We start from the raw sequence: 14,041 nt of genomic DNA, 5'->3' as shown, positions 1-14,041 counted from the left end.
ATAAGGAGTAATACCAACCCTAGGGTACAAACAGCGCCAAAGGATGCTGATGATTTCAGCTCTCAGCAGCCACATCATCGACTTTGGCTTTGGGCCCAAGTAACTGATAAAGCCCTGGCTAGCAATCACAAAGAAAGAGGAACTGCACACATTACTGTGGCGTCCATCCCACTGTTGGTATTGATAGCTTAATAGCTACCACAAATAGCTGGACATTTAATATATAACATTAAAAGGGAAGAGTAAACAGCTACAGTTGTGGTGACATCCAATGTCACGTTCAGCTGAACAAAGGATGGAGAGTAAATGCAGGAAGATTAAGTGGGTAGTTCCACGAATTCCAACTGAAGTCTCTAAAGCACGGTAACCGGCACAGCACTCTACTGGTGGGGAGCACATCATGCATCTTTGCCTATGAAAATGATATGAAATATCTCCTGGTCTGGCTTTAGCACACAGTGCTCTGCACGCAGTAAACATCCAGGCTCCTGATCCGTGCTACTTTCTCAGACCTTTGAAGACAACATTCCTCTTTCCACAGCCCTGGAAACTCCTCACCTTGCCCTATTCTCTGGGATAAGTCTCAGTATCTTTCCATAGTCAAATGTCATAAATTTAAGAAAATTGCCCTAATGTCCCACAACTGCACTAAGTTGGACCTGCTATTGTCCCATAGTACTTCATGAGCATGACTTCTCTTGGTCTCACAATTCCATTGCAAATCTACAAAATAGCAGGGGCTGAGGTATCTGCCTTTTTATCCTGGGTTTCCCTAGTACGTCACCGTGAGACCAGTGGTCAGTCTTCTTAAAATATCTACTGAATACCATCGGGGAGTTCTAACTTCCCGCAAGAAAGATATTAACTACAGTGAGAGGGTTTAAGTGAATTTTCATAGTTCGATAATGATATTTTATTCCTTGAAAAGTTTTTAAGAATCGTTTATGTCTGAAAAAGACTTGAAGGAACTTTCTGAATTGTCATAAACAAAATGGAACAAGTATTGACTCTTGGAAAAACTAAGTTAGCACTTTGTGTGCATCATTGTTAGCCTACAGTTCTCTTTGTCAACTCCAAGAGTCAATTCTAATTAGGGCAGATTCAGGCATTTAGCCACCCAAGCAAAAGAAGTGACAGTATACAATTTGGAGGATAAATCCCTGAAGCTACTGGAAATACTATCGATACCAAACAATCAATGCACCTATAGTGAAAAAGGAAAACCCACACACTAAGAACCATGACATAGATCTGAAGGACAGTCATTTTGGAAGGACTTCTGAAGAATAGTATAAATCTCTCAGTGACATTTAGGAGGGTTTTAGTCTGCTAGACATCCCATTAAACAACTAATCCTTAATCTACCAATATATACAAAATCTTTTATAAATGATAACATCCGCTAGCATTATGAGACAACTGTTTTCATATACAGCGGCATTAGGTCTTATTTTTGAAGACTACACAGTTTTATGAGCATGAGCATTTCATGGCTAAAGATACAGAGAAGCTCTGCACTCCCTGGCTCCTCTTGGGGTTGGGTACTGGTGCCATTGCTGTACAGGCACCAGTGTTTCTGTTTTCCCAACAGTAAAGGCACAGGGGGAGCATAGCAATTATAACTTTTATAAATTTAACTTTCCTAACATCTGGAATTGGGGTTGATTCAGTGTACTGGGGACTTCTCATTAGCCGTGTGTCCAGGCTACCACTTGTTCATCCACCTCAGATTCTAGCAAGAGTCCAGATCTCTTTCAGAAAAACAGCCTTTCCTAAGAAAACACTCTTTAAAACTTAGTGGGAATAAAAATATGCCCAGCCATCATCAAAATTACTATGGAAATTCCTCAAAAACATAACACCACAGCGCCATACAACCCAGCTATACTACCAGGTAGGCAAGACACAGAAAGCTAAATATCATGTTTCCTGCCTTTACTAGTTTCTTTCCTGTTGCTGTGATAAAAATGCCATGACCAATGGCAACTTATAGAAGAGTGGCTTTAGTTTGGCCTCTGGTTCCAGAGAGATAGAGTTCTTCCACAGGGAAGGCACAACGTGGTAGAAGGAGCAGGAAGCTTGCTCAGCACATGTCTACTGCACAGGGAAGTGAAGAGAGAAACAGGAAGTGGATCGATGCTACAAAGCTCAAAGCCCTCAGAACTGATGCACTTCCTCTAGCAAAGTCCCACCACCTACGGGGTCCATGCTCTCCCCAGACAGCCCTGCCAACTGGGGCACAAATATCAAAATACATAAACCTGTGAAAGATGTTTCAGATTTAAACCACTACATTGTGGCATTAATATTTGGTAACAAAAGACAAGAAAGTGAAGGAGACACATTGGGCTTTTCACATGAGTGCTGGGTTCTGAATGACTTTATGCTTGTGCGATGCATACTCTTATCTTAAACACCAAGCTGTCTCTGAAGCCCCATATCTAAATTTTGACAATTGTAGAGCTGATGGTGTGTCACATATTTAACACCTATGATCAGGTGCTGAAGGAGCATACAGTTATTGCCTGTATATCTACATACACATGGAAAGACAGATGGGAAACCAATTGGTTTTAATGGTACTTTGGTTTGGTATGAGCACATTTTAAGGTACTGAGCCTCCTCCATTCATCCTCAGATCCTCTGAAACTCCACATTCTGCTTTATGAACACCAGCTGTTAAGCTAAGCCGACATCCCATTTGCCTTTTCTTTAGTCTTCCTTTGTTTAACACTCACTTCTGTTTGAATTCAAATGTTTAACAGATATTGTCCAGCCCTCTATGAAATAGCAAGTGCTATCCAGGGCACTTCAAACACATCAGAAAAGAAAGAACAAATTCTTCTGTGTTTCTGTATCTTGTAAAAAAAACAAATATCTAATACATGAAAGAAATAAGTGAAATGCGTGTTATGTGAGCCTTATTGTAAGAACTACTGAAAATAAAGACTAGGGAAATGTAATCACATTCAGGAGTGAGTTGGGCATTCAATGTGCTCCTCTTTGAAAAGATAACAACTGTGCAGAGATACAACTATGTAATACACATCTGGAGGAATGGGATTCCAAACAAAAGATGTGTAAGAAAACAAAAGACCTTGAAGAGAAAGCAAGCCTCATGCATTTAAGTAATAGCAAAGACTATAATGGTTCGTAAGCCAGGCAAGCTACAAATGTGTCCAAGAATTATTTGGGGCACAGATAATGAAAGATTCATTGGGTGTCATAAGGAATTTCATTTCTATACTTAATCAAATGGGAACTCACTGCAGGAATCACAACAGAATGATGACAAGGATCAGATTCTCGGGTTTAAAGGATCCTTCAGCTGCTATACAGAATGAGGAGACATAGGACATAAGCCAGTAACAAACAGCTTTGCAATGACCCACCTAAGAGAAGTTTGATAGCTTGGACCAAAGTGGGAGGTCCTGGTGATGGGAAGAACAGATTCGATGTTGTGTCTGTTTAGAAAATCAGAGAATCTCATGTACTGGCCCAGCTCTGTGTCAGTTTGTGCCAAGTGACAGAAGTGGTGCAGCAGGCCTAGCCCTGGACTTGCCATGTCAGACACTAGAATCCCCACACATAGCCACACTTCTTTCTGACTTGCTGATTGAGGCAACTTTATAGGCTTAAGATCTTGTAATTCTGGAACAAATAGCCAGGGTGCCCCAGACTAAGCACTTCCCAGCTCATCACTGAGGCAGAACATGGTAGTGGAATATTGACAGATAAAGGGTTTAACACTAAAATGAGTGAATCTCTGGGCACTGGGTGATCCTACACTGGGATGATCCCTAATGAGGAATTTAACAGTTTTACAAACTTCCCCGAATTCCTCAGCAGTTAGAACACCCGATTTAACATGTCCTTAATGAACAGAAACAGTGTTCTGAACATTCTCTGGGGTGCTGGGTTCCACGAAGCAAGCTGCCCCTGTCATTCAGCCTTGGGGAACATTTCTGTGTGATTCTTTCATGGAAGGTATATTGAACGTAGAAATGACAAAAGCAGATTATAGAGCTAGCTGAACATGAAGCCTGAGTCTGCAGCTTAGGCTTGGGAGAGGTAAAGAGAGCTGGGGTACAGCTGGGCCATTGGGACGATGGTTTCGGCCTTTGAGGAAGAAGGCCTGGCAATAAAAGACAGGGCCTGGCAGAGGCAGGATCTTATTTATGACCCTACCCTGCAAGCCAAAGCTATATGTGCTATTAAAAGTAATCAACAGGTAAGAACCTCCCTGTTTATAGGATCTTAGATGGATGAATAGGTTGCAGTCATAGGTTCCCGCGGGCTTTCCTAGCATAAGTACTCGAAGTAGGTGTTGCTGCTGGCCAAGACCTAACAGAGGGATTACATGGTGTGTGTGGGGTTGGTGGTGTTCGCAGGAGTCCTGCTGCAGTGAGGGCAGCAGTATAGGTGCCTTGGAGAGGAACTGGTGTAACAGCCACTTGGTGTTGACAGCTTGAGAGACCAGAGGAACATCAGAATTCCAACGGGAGAGATCTGATGCCCTCATAAAATAGTGTCAAAATGTCCAGCTCATGTTTTTGAATGGGGAATTGTATTTTGAAGTGGATTTTTAAAACATTTGGTTGTGGTGCTTTTCATTGCTGTAGGAGGCAGAGTTCTGAAACAGCTCCAAGATTCTTACAGCTATTCAGTCAAACGCTGACATAAGTACTGCTGTGAGGGAGTGTGTGGACATTGTCTCAAGCCAGGTGACACTGAGGCAATAGGAGAATCCTCACCAGGTATGAGCTACTCAGTCCACTGAGGCTTGTTTTCTCCTGCTAGAGGGAGATCATTCAGCAGAGTCCCTGCTTGCAGGTAGAGGGCGTCACATCCTTGCAACTAGGAGTCAACAACTTCCTAAGCTGAAAGTCAATAAATCGGTGTGGACCTCAGTCCTTCAACCATGGAAGAGTGAATTCTTTTAACAGCCAGAATGCACTTGGAAGTAAGGGTTCTCATAAACCTTAGGAATGCACCCCAAAATTGCACTCTGGCTTCACTCTATGAGACCCAGAACAGAGAACAGAACCATGACATGGTTAAACTTCAGCTCTAGAGAACTAGGGACTAGTAAAGAGCTTTTAAAACTACTAAACTTGTGGCAAGTATAGAAACCAAATGCGTGCTTTTAAATAAATTAAGTGGATTCCAATATAATATTGAAATAAGACAATTATTCTCTGAATGGATTCTGTCTTCACCTGAATCCTTATTTTCCTTAATATTTTTTTTCTTATAGTGAAAGTTCATAACAGATTTTGAGATTGCCTAAAGTATGTTTTCCCTTCATCTGCACTGCTCATTGTAATCACAGAAGATCATTTTCACTGTGAAGTTAAGACGTGTAGCAAAGAAATCAAAGTCAAAGATGATTTTCATAAAAGCCACGATTTCCTATGAAACCATTGTGAATGTTTGCCTCCTGATGGTTTATTTCTAATTGATCAATTATTTCTAATTGATCCATTCCAGTTAAACTACTGCCTCAGTTTCCTTCTTTCCTGATGTAGGTGGATCATAGCTGAAATTTTAAAAATAATGTCTATGTCATTATATTTCTGAACACAATCAGAAATTATCAGAAACAAAATGCTGTAAAAGGCATTCCAGAACTCAGATGAAAAAGATTATTTTATAGTGTAATATTGTGGTTCGTAAAAAGAAAATAAATCACTGCCCAATGGTCAGACTCAATCTCCTCACAGTTTTGAGTATCCAGTTCATCTCTAAAGTATTGGCTGACACTGAACTAATAGCTAAGCAATGCAGAGTGTTGAAAACTTTTATATTTCAACTTTTGAAAGTTTCTGATGATGGTGATTTCAAAATGGCAATGGGAAGGAGCTATGTCCCTTGTTGTTTTTTTTTTTAAAAAAAAAAAAGTGTGCATTTGCTAAGTGAAATCTACATCCCACCCCCTGTTTATAACTTTCAGGTAAGGATTAAAAATCAAGGGATTAAGCGTATGCCTGGGGCCAGAAGAAACTAACTTCTGTTGCCTGGAGACAGAAACTGCAGAGACAGCCCACACTCTAGAGTTAGCATTCAATACATTATCTGTTTGGTTACAAACTAATGAGGCTCCTCAATTAACCCAACAACAACATGAGAGGGTAGCAAAGACTTGTAATTTCTAGGGAAATTCCCAGCCTGGCCAGGAAGGTCCTTAGATTGCTCAGCTTCTTAGCAATTCTCAGAGTCCTATAAACTTGTGGCAGCAGCAGCCAATGTAAATAAAGTTTGTGTAGCTAAAGCTTGTGTAGACTGAGGGAGGATGCTTGGCAGCCGATGACAGAATCTTCTTTACATGGTGAGAATATTTTGCAGTTACGCGGCTGAAGATTACTGAAGTAGCTCAAGCATGTCCCAGAACTCGTGATGCACACAACTGTGATTATCTGTCTCTGTTGTAGGAACTGGGATGCCCAGAGCCCAAGCCTCACAACCCACCGAACTACAGTGGCAGGTGTCAAGTACTGTCCTCTGAAAATGAGTGTGAAGGAGTCATCTACTCCTATGTTCCTACTGTGAACTATTGGGTGAAGAGTCATCTGTCCATCCTTGTGACTGAGAGGAGAAGATAAGTGGAGACATGTAGAGAGGTTATCTTGTGTGTTGTAGCTGCCAATTAAGAAGCCTATAGCCTATGGCTTAGGCAGGAAATGAGGGGCGGGACATCCAGGAAGAGAAAAATTCTGGAATAGAACCAGGTGAGAGATCGATCCGGAAGACAAACCACAGGTAACCAACCAGCCATGTGGCAGAATGTAGATTAAAATAAATGGATTATTTATTGTATCTAGTCAGAGAAGAGTCTAGCTGTGTTGTCAATGTATTTGTAAATATATTTTGAGTCTAAGTCTTATTTCTGAGGGCATGGGGCTGGAAGGAAGAACAAGACCATAACGTCTATAGATAGTGCCCAACTACTGCCCAAACTAACCTGATAGTGGTACCCATTCTGTCTCTTTAAGAAAAGAGGCCCCAAAAGGCCCTGCTTATTAGAAAGCTGCTGCTAGTGAGAAAGGAGGCCTGTTAATAGCAGATAGCAAATGGGAAATCACACCAGCCTGCCATGGGCCCAACAGCTCAGTTCAGATCCACACAAATGAAGGCTGAAAACTATGCAGAAGCAACCATCAGATCGCAGAAGCGCTGTGTGCCCCTGCTGGAGCTCCAGGAGGAGGGTTGGGAAGGAATGTGAAGGCTCCAGTCCCATCCTGCCAAGGGCCCACTACTTTCATGGGTATGAAATATGGGTATGTTTATCCGCATAAGGTATGTTTATAATTTCAAATTAAAAGATGATGCCTTTTCTGTTGCTTTAAAAGCATCTTGTCCTAGGAAAGATATATTCTGCTAGTCAGTATAAGAAATCCAGAGACCACTGGACACAAAAATTAAAAAGTAATACTGTTAAGCTTATTAGCTGTATTGTACTTTAATTATTAGCTTGGCAATACATAATACAAATGCTTTTTGTCAGAGGAGATAAATAAATCAAATAAACACACATGTCATAGAGATAATATGATGTGTTTTTAGATTTTAAAGGACAAATGATTAATGCCATTGAGGTCTAAATGTCATATGTCATCATAGTATCCAACTGGATACACTTACAGACAATGGTATAATTTATAATGGCATGGACTGGGGACTTGCTACCCACAGTGGGGTAGGGTGTCAATGTTACTTTGAGCAACTAGTCTCCTTTAACAAGGGTTCCCACAGGAGAACCGGTTACATCTCACCCTATCTCATGACATTTAAAAACCCAAGGCAAACATATAAACTGATGCACTCTTACTTAGGAATATAATTATACACTAAATGGAAGGGAATTTGAATGAAGTTGAATACAGAAAAGGATACTAAATTGAGAAAGAAAGGTAAAATAAATAAATCCACATATATAATAACCTCCAAAGAAGAGATAAAGAAACAAAATTTAATATAAATGTTTTCAAGGGTATATAGATACTAAATAAATAAACTCATGCCTTTGATCTCAACACTTGGGAAACAAAGGCAGAGAAACATAGGTTCCTGTGAGTTTGAGGCTAGCCTCGTCTAAAGAGCAAATCCAGGTCAGCTCAGGATACACAGAGAAACTATGTCTCAAAAAATAGTAATATTAATTGTTTTAAATTGCTTTAAATTTTTTAATGATTTTAAAATTATCAAAATGAACATGGTTATAAGTTCAATAGTTATAAAGATATGGTATACTTTCTTTGAGAAAGGTCAAAATAGAGCAGACTTAAATTGAAAAGGAATTGCTATATTAAATCTACTTTATACTTTTAATGGCTTCAGATTGGTGGACAAAGGATATGCTGGGTTGGGAGAGAGGCTCAGGGTTTGTGTTAATAGGAAAGAAGAAAAAGCTTTGGATTCATTACAAAATAGTAAGATTCAGATTTAATAGAGAGAAACCCCCATGAAGATCTCAGCTACAGACAGGAAAGCTGGGGTGAATGGTTTTGGTTATTTTATGAGTTATAGTTGTGTTGTCACTTTAGGGGATGACTTCAAATAATTATGACCTTGAATGAAATAGGAAAGTTAGATTCGGGTACTTCTTTCCTTCTCTTTTTTTCTATGTTCCTTTCTTAGGTAAGGGAAAGGGGATGGAAAAGAAAAAGAGGGGGATATAGAATTATGATAAGAAATTAGACAAATAGAAGTAGATTGTTGAACCTATTCTTAAACCAAAAAAAAAAAAATTATAACCATAATCTTACATTGGTAGAGATCTTTGTATTTTGGTGGAAAAAATGTGGTTATATTTTATTACAAGTACAGAATTTTATATATTGATGCAGAACTAAAATTACTTTGATAAATTGGTATAGGTTATTGTATTGCTACAAATTTAAGGTTAATTTTGATGCAGATAATATTTTTCCATTTTTATGTGAAAAAATATGCCTATATAATTCTTAGAAATGCAATATAAAGTCTAGTCCTTTTGAAAGCTGCTATTACAAACTGTTAGGGATAATGAAAATACAAGTGATGAACTATTAGGGATGCTTAAGAAATACAAACTTGGCAGACATTGAAGTACATTGAGCTCCATAGAGACAGCGCCGGGGCAAGCGAGAGCCGGACGGGCACTGGGCGACTCTGCCTCGCGGAGGAAAATCAACTAAACATGGGCAAAGGAGATCCTAAGAAGGAAGCCGAGAGGCAAAATGTCCTCATACGCATTCTTTGTGCAAACCTGCCGGGAGGAGCAAAAGAAGAAGAACGTAGATGCTTCTGTCAACGTCTCAGAGTTCTCCAAGAAGTGCTCAGAGACGTGGAAGACTATGTCTGCTAAAGAAAAGGGGAAATTTGAAGATCTGGCAAAGGCTGGCAAGGCTCGTTATGAAAGAGAAATGAAAACCTACATCCCTCCCAAAAAGGAGACCAAAAAGAAGTTCAAGGACCCTAATGCAGCAAGAGGCCTCCTTCCACCTTTTTCCTGTTCCATTCTGAGTACCACCCAAAAATCAAAGGCGAGCATTCTGGCTTATCCATTGGCGATGTTACAAAGAAACGAGGAGAGATGTGGAACAACAATGCCGCGGATGACAAGCAGCCCTGCGAGACGAAGGCTGCCGAGCTGAAGGAGAAGTGTGAAAAGGATATTGCTGCCTACAGACCTGAAGGAAAACCTGATTCAGCAAAAAAGGGGGTGGTAAGGCTGAAAAGAGCAAGAAAAAGAAGGAAGAGGAAGATGAGGAGGAGGATATATAAGGATATATATATAAGGATATATATATAAGGATATATCTTTTATATAAAAGATAAGAAGAAGAGGAGGAAGAGGAGGAAGAAGAGGGAGAGGAATATGAAGAAGATGATGATGAATAAGTTGGTTCTAGCACATTTTTTCTTGTCTACAAAGCATCTAACCCCCCTGTACACAACTCACTCCTTTTAAAGAAAAATTGAAATATAAGGCTGTGTAAGATTTGTTTTTAAACTGTACTGTGTCTTTTTTTGTATAGTTAACACACTACCAAATGTGTCTTTAGATAGCCCTGTCCTGATGGTATTTTTCAATAGTCACTAACCTTGCCTGGTACAGTCAGGGGTTTGTAAATTGGCATGGAAATTTAAAGCAGGTTCTTGTTGGTGCACAGAACAAATTAGTTATATATGGGGACAGTAGCTTGGTTTTTGTTTTTCTTTTCTTTTGGTTTAATTTTGTTTTTTTTTTTCCATCTTCAGTTGTGTCTGATGCAGCTTATATGGAGATCATTGTTGAATACCACTCTGTAATTGAAAAAAAAAAAATGTGGCTGTTTTGTTAACATTTTTAATGCTTCTAAGTAAATACAATTTTTTATCTAAAAAAGAGAAAGAAATACAAATTTATAGTCAGATAGTCAAACTCATGGTCATACTAGTTTAGTCAATTACAATAAGATGTTTTCAAGGTTATTCAGATAGTAAATAGCTTAAAAATAAGCAATGTTTTACCATTTAGATATACTATAGATAGTTGGTCTTCAGAAACCTCAGAGATCCACAGAATATGGCATTTAAAATTACTTAATTATTAAAAGATCTTTTGACCATAAGACAGGTCTGCTCCTGACAGTACCTTCATTCTACTTCAAAAAAGATGGCGGGCATCAATAGCCTCCATATGAAGTTGCTTCAGTTGTGGCAAGCTATCTATTGAGCAAAAAATGACCATGTTTCAACTACAGACAAATGCTGTCCAGATAGTACAAACGGACACAGGGGAGTAGACTGCTACACTCTGCCTAGACAGGGTAAGCAAGCCTTCATAATTCCTGTTTCACAAAAGGTCTGTCAATATACTGGGCTAGAAAGCTGAAGACAGATGCTCCCATGTTATAAGGACAATACTGAGGTCTATCCAGGCAGCCAGATGTTTCTGTCATTCCAATAATTTTTGGAAGTTGCATCCCAGCACTTTCTGCATAGTCGGGTGATATTTATAACTTCTCAGGTCTCTGATGGGGTTTAAGTAAGTCATAGCCCTACTACAAGCTTAAGTTGTTTAGGATTTAAGAAGATTTTCTAGGTCTAAGAAGATATTTTTCAAATGATAATGCAAATTAGGATAAAAATTTAATTAAGTACAAAACTAAACACACCAAAATAGGATAGATAAAAAAAACATTTTCTAAGATTGCCAAATACTATGGCCTGGACTTATAGTTTTCATAATTTTTATTCAATTTATATCTGAAACCTTTTATTGGACTAAAAAGGGGAAAATAGAGAGAGAATATCTTGTGTATTGTGTGGATGCATCACCTGTCAGTTAAAAAGACTATGGCCTATGGCTTAGGCAGGACAGGGGAGGCAGACATCTGGGAGGAGAAAGAATTTTGCCCTAGAGCCACGCAAGAGATCAGTCCAGGAAGGTGTGAGGAGCCGGGCATGTGGTACCTGAGCACAGGTAACCAGTCATGTGGCAGAATGCAGATTAAAATAAATGGGTTATTTTAGGTTATATCTCAATCAAAGTAGAGCCTACCTATATGGCCAAGATATTTGTAAATATATTTTGAGTCTGAGACTTATTTCTGGGAGCATGGGGCTGGGAGGGAGAACAGGACCATATCTTTTACAGAAACACATTAGACATGGTTGTAACCCACACCTATGAAATGTATTTCCTTTAGAAAAATCAGGTTGTGTGATCAGAAGTTGGAACTAGCTCTAATAGTACATGTTTGTAATCTCAGCCCTCAAGAGGCTGAGTCAGGACAATTCCAAACTTAAAAACGCCTGAATTGAATAACTATGTTTCAAAAAACAAAAGAATCTGCCTTGAAACAAGAAAAAATGAAGATAAATGTAGGAGGAGCAGGAGAAGGAGGAGGAAAAAGAGGAGGAGGAGGAGGAGGAAGAGGAGGAGGAGGAGGGAAAAGAAGAAGAGGAGGAAGAGGAGGAGGAGGAAGAGGAGGAGGAAGAGGAGGAGGAGAAAAAGTGGAGGGCCAGATGCCAGGAGACAAAATAGAGGCCTTTCATGGTACTTGAAGACAATCCTTACCTATGTCACTTTCGAGAATAGCCATTGGAGACCATAGATTAGAAAGACACTTCTGAAATAAATAAAATGTAAATATAAAACACAGAGAGCTCAGGTGATGGCTCAGTCAGCAAAATGCTTGCCACAGAAGTATGAGGATCTGAATCTGTACTCACACATGCACTTTTTTAAAATCCAAGTGCACCAATGGGTACCTTTAATTCCAGCACTGGGGAGATGGAGTCAGGGTCATTCCTTATGGCTAGTCTGGCCATACCCACATGTGCACAAACACATACACACATTAAAATATTTAGAATTAATTTTTAAAATAAAATACATGCCTATACATGTAGATCTATAGAAAGCCATGAGGTTAAAATGAGGACTCCATTTCCAATCCTATAACCCTTTCAAGTCCCCCTTCTATTCCCCAGCTGCAGCCCCTCCCTCTTCTACACTGGGAGGCTGGAATTCCACTGTTTTCAATACCTATGCCTGCTAGACGACATGGGCAGTGACTGGTGGATTGGAAACCTATGGCACTACCCCTAAACTACCCTACTTACTGACAGTCTCACTCTGGAGTATCTGCTAAAGCTGCTCTCTTTGCTTTCTGTGCTTACTAGGTCTTTTGCAACAGGTACAGTAATAGTATCCTTTGCACACCATTTAGAAAAATCATTGTAAAGACATCTGAGGCCTCAGGTGATTCTCTGTTCCTTGGCAGTAAACCAGTACTTGCTTTCTGCCAAGTGCCTCCAAGACCAAGCAAGCCAAGGTCATTTGGATCCAATTGTAAGGCTTGGCATTCTCACGACCATTGACATGATTCCAACACCATCTATATATAAGAAGAGGCTGCCATAGCCGAGGCTTTCCCAATTTCTTAGACTATATCCTCAAGTTGCACTCCTAACTGTAGAAGTTTTCAGTAGATTCCCCAAATTTGTCATATCTTCAATTCTAATTTGGTACCACTTAGTTAAAAGAAAAAAAAAAATCAAAGAACTTCTTAGCTTTTCAATTCTTTCTCTTAAACTGACAAATGTTTACCAGTATTTTTTTTAAGTGATATAGCCTCAAATTCCAAGTTTAATTTTCTTGATGCTTTATCACCCAAAAGGTGGTTTAGGATTTTCTACGAGTTATTTTTATATTTTTAAAATTTTTAATTAAATTTAATTGTGCTGTTCTCTCTAAGAAATTACTTTCATTAAAAGTGAGGAGAGTGGGGTAGAGAGATGGCCAGCGACTAAAGGGCCGCACTGCCTGAAGACCTGAGTTTAATCTCTGAGAAGACAGAGTGGCAGAAAAGAACTGACTATCAAAAGTTGTCCTCTGACTTTCACATACACACACATAAATCACATGCACACACCACACACACATGAACACACACAATGTACACCCCCACATCTATATATACACATACAATGCATAATCCCCAGACACATGAACACCACATGCACACACAATAAACATCTCCCACACACATGTACACATGCACACATACACAATGTACCCAACACCCATACATAACTACACATACACACATACAATGCACACACAGCAAATACCCAGCCACACATGTTCATACATATGCACACACGCAATAAATACCCCCACACACATACACATGCAGACACACATACCTTTTGCACACATTCACACACACAACTTACACACCCACACACACACACACACATGCACATACAATGCCTAACTACTTACTACATATGTCCATACACAATACATACCCAACACTCATATGTACACATGGACTCAATGCCTAACCCTTCACACATACCTGTGTGTACATAAAATAAGTAAAAATTAATAGTTTAAGAAACAAAACAAAATATACACCAAAATATTTTAAATAAATATATATGATCAGCTATTCCCAGTTAACTTGTTAGTATTCTGCTAGCAGCCTTCAGATGAAGATGTAGAACTCTCAGCTCCTCCTGCACCATCCCTGCCTGGATGCTGCCATGTTCCCGTCTTGGTGAT

At 39.4% G+C, this 14,041-nt stretch overlaps 1 pseudogene; it reads left to right on the top strand.

Moving 5' to 3' along the window:
- Positions 1-9,178: 9,178 nt before the first annotated feature.
- On the top strand, positions 9,179-12,013 carry LOC143439526 (high mobility group protein B1 pseudogene; annotated as a pseudogene).
- Positions 12,014-14,041: the final 2,028 nt, after the last annotated feature.

The sequence above is a fragment of the Arvicanthis niloticus genome, chromosome 27 (genome assembly GCF_011762505.2).
Source record: "Arvicanthis niloticus isolate mArvNil1 chromosome 27, mArvNil1.pat.X, whole genome shotgun sequence".
NCBI classification, from domain to species: domain Eukaryota; kingdom Metazoa; phylum Chordata; class Mammalia; order Rodentia; family Muridae; genus Arvicanthis; species Arvicanthis niloticus.
Note: the sequence above shows the minus strand (reverse complement) of the source record. Positions and strands in the feature narration are given on the sequence as shown.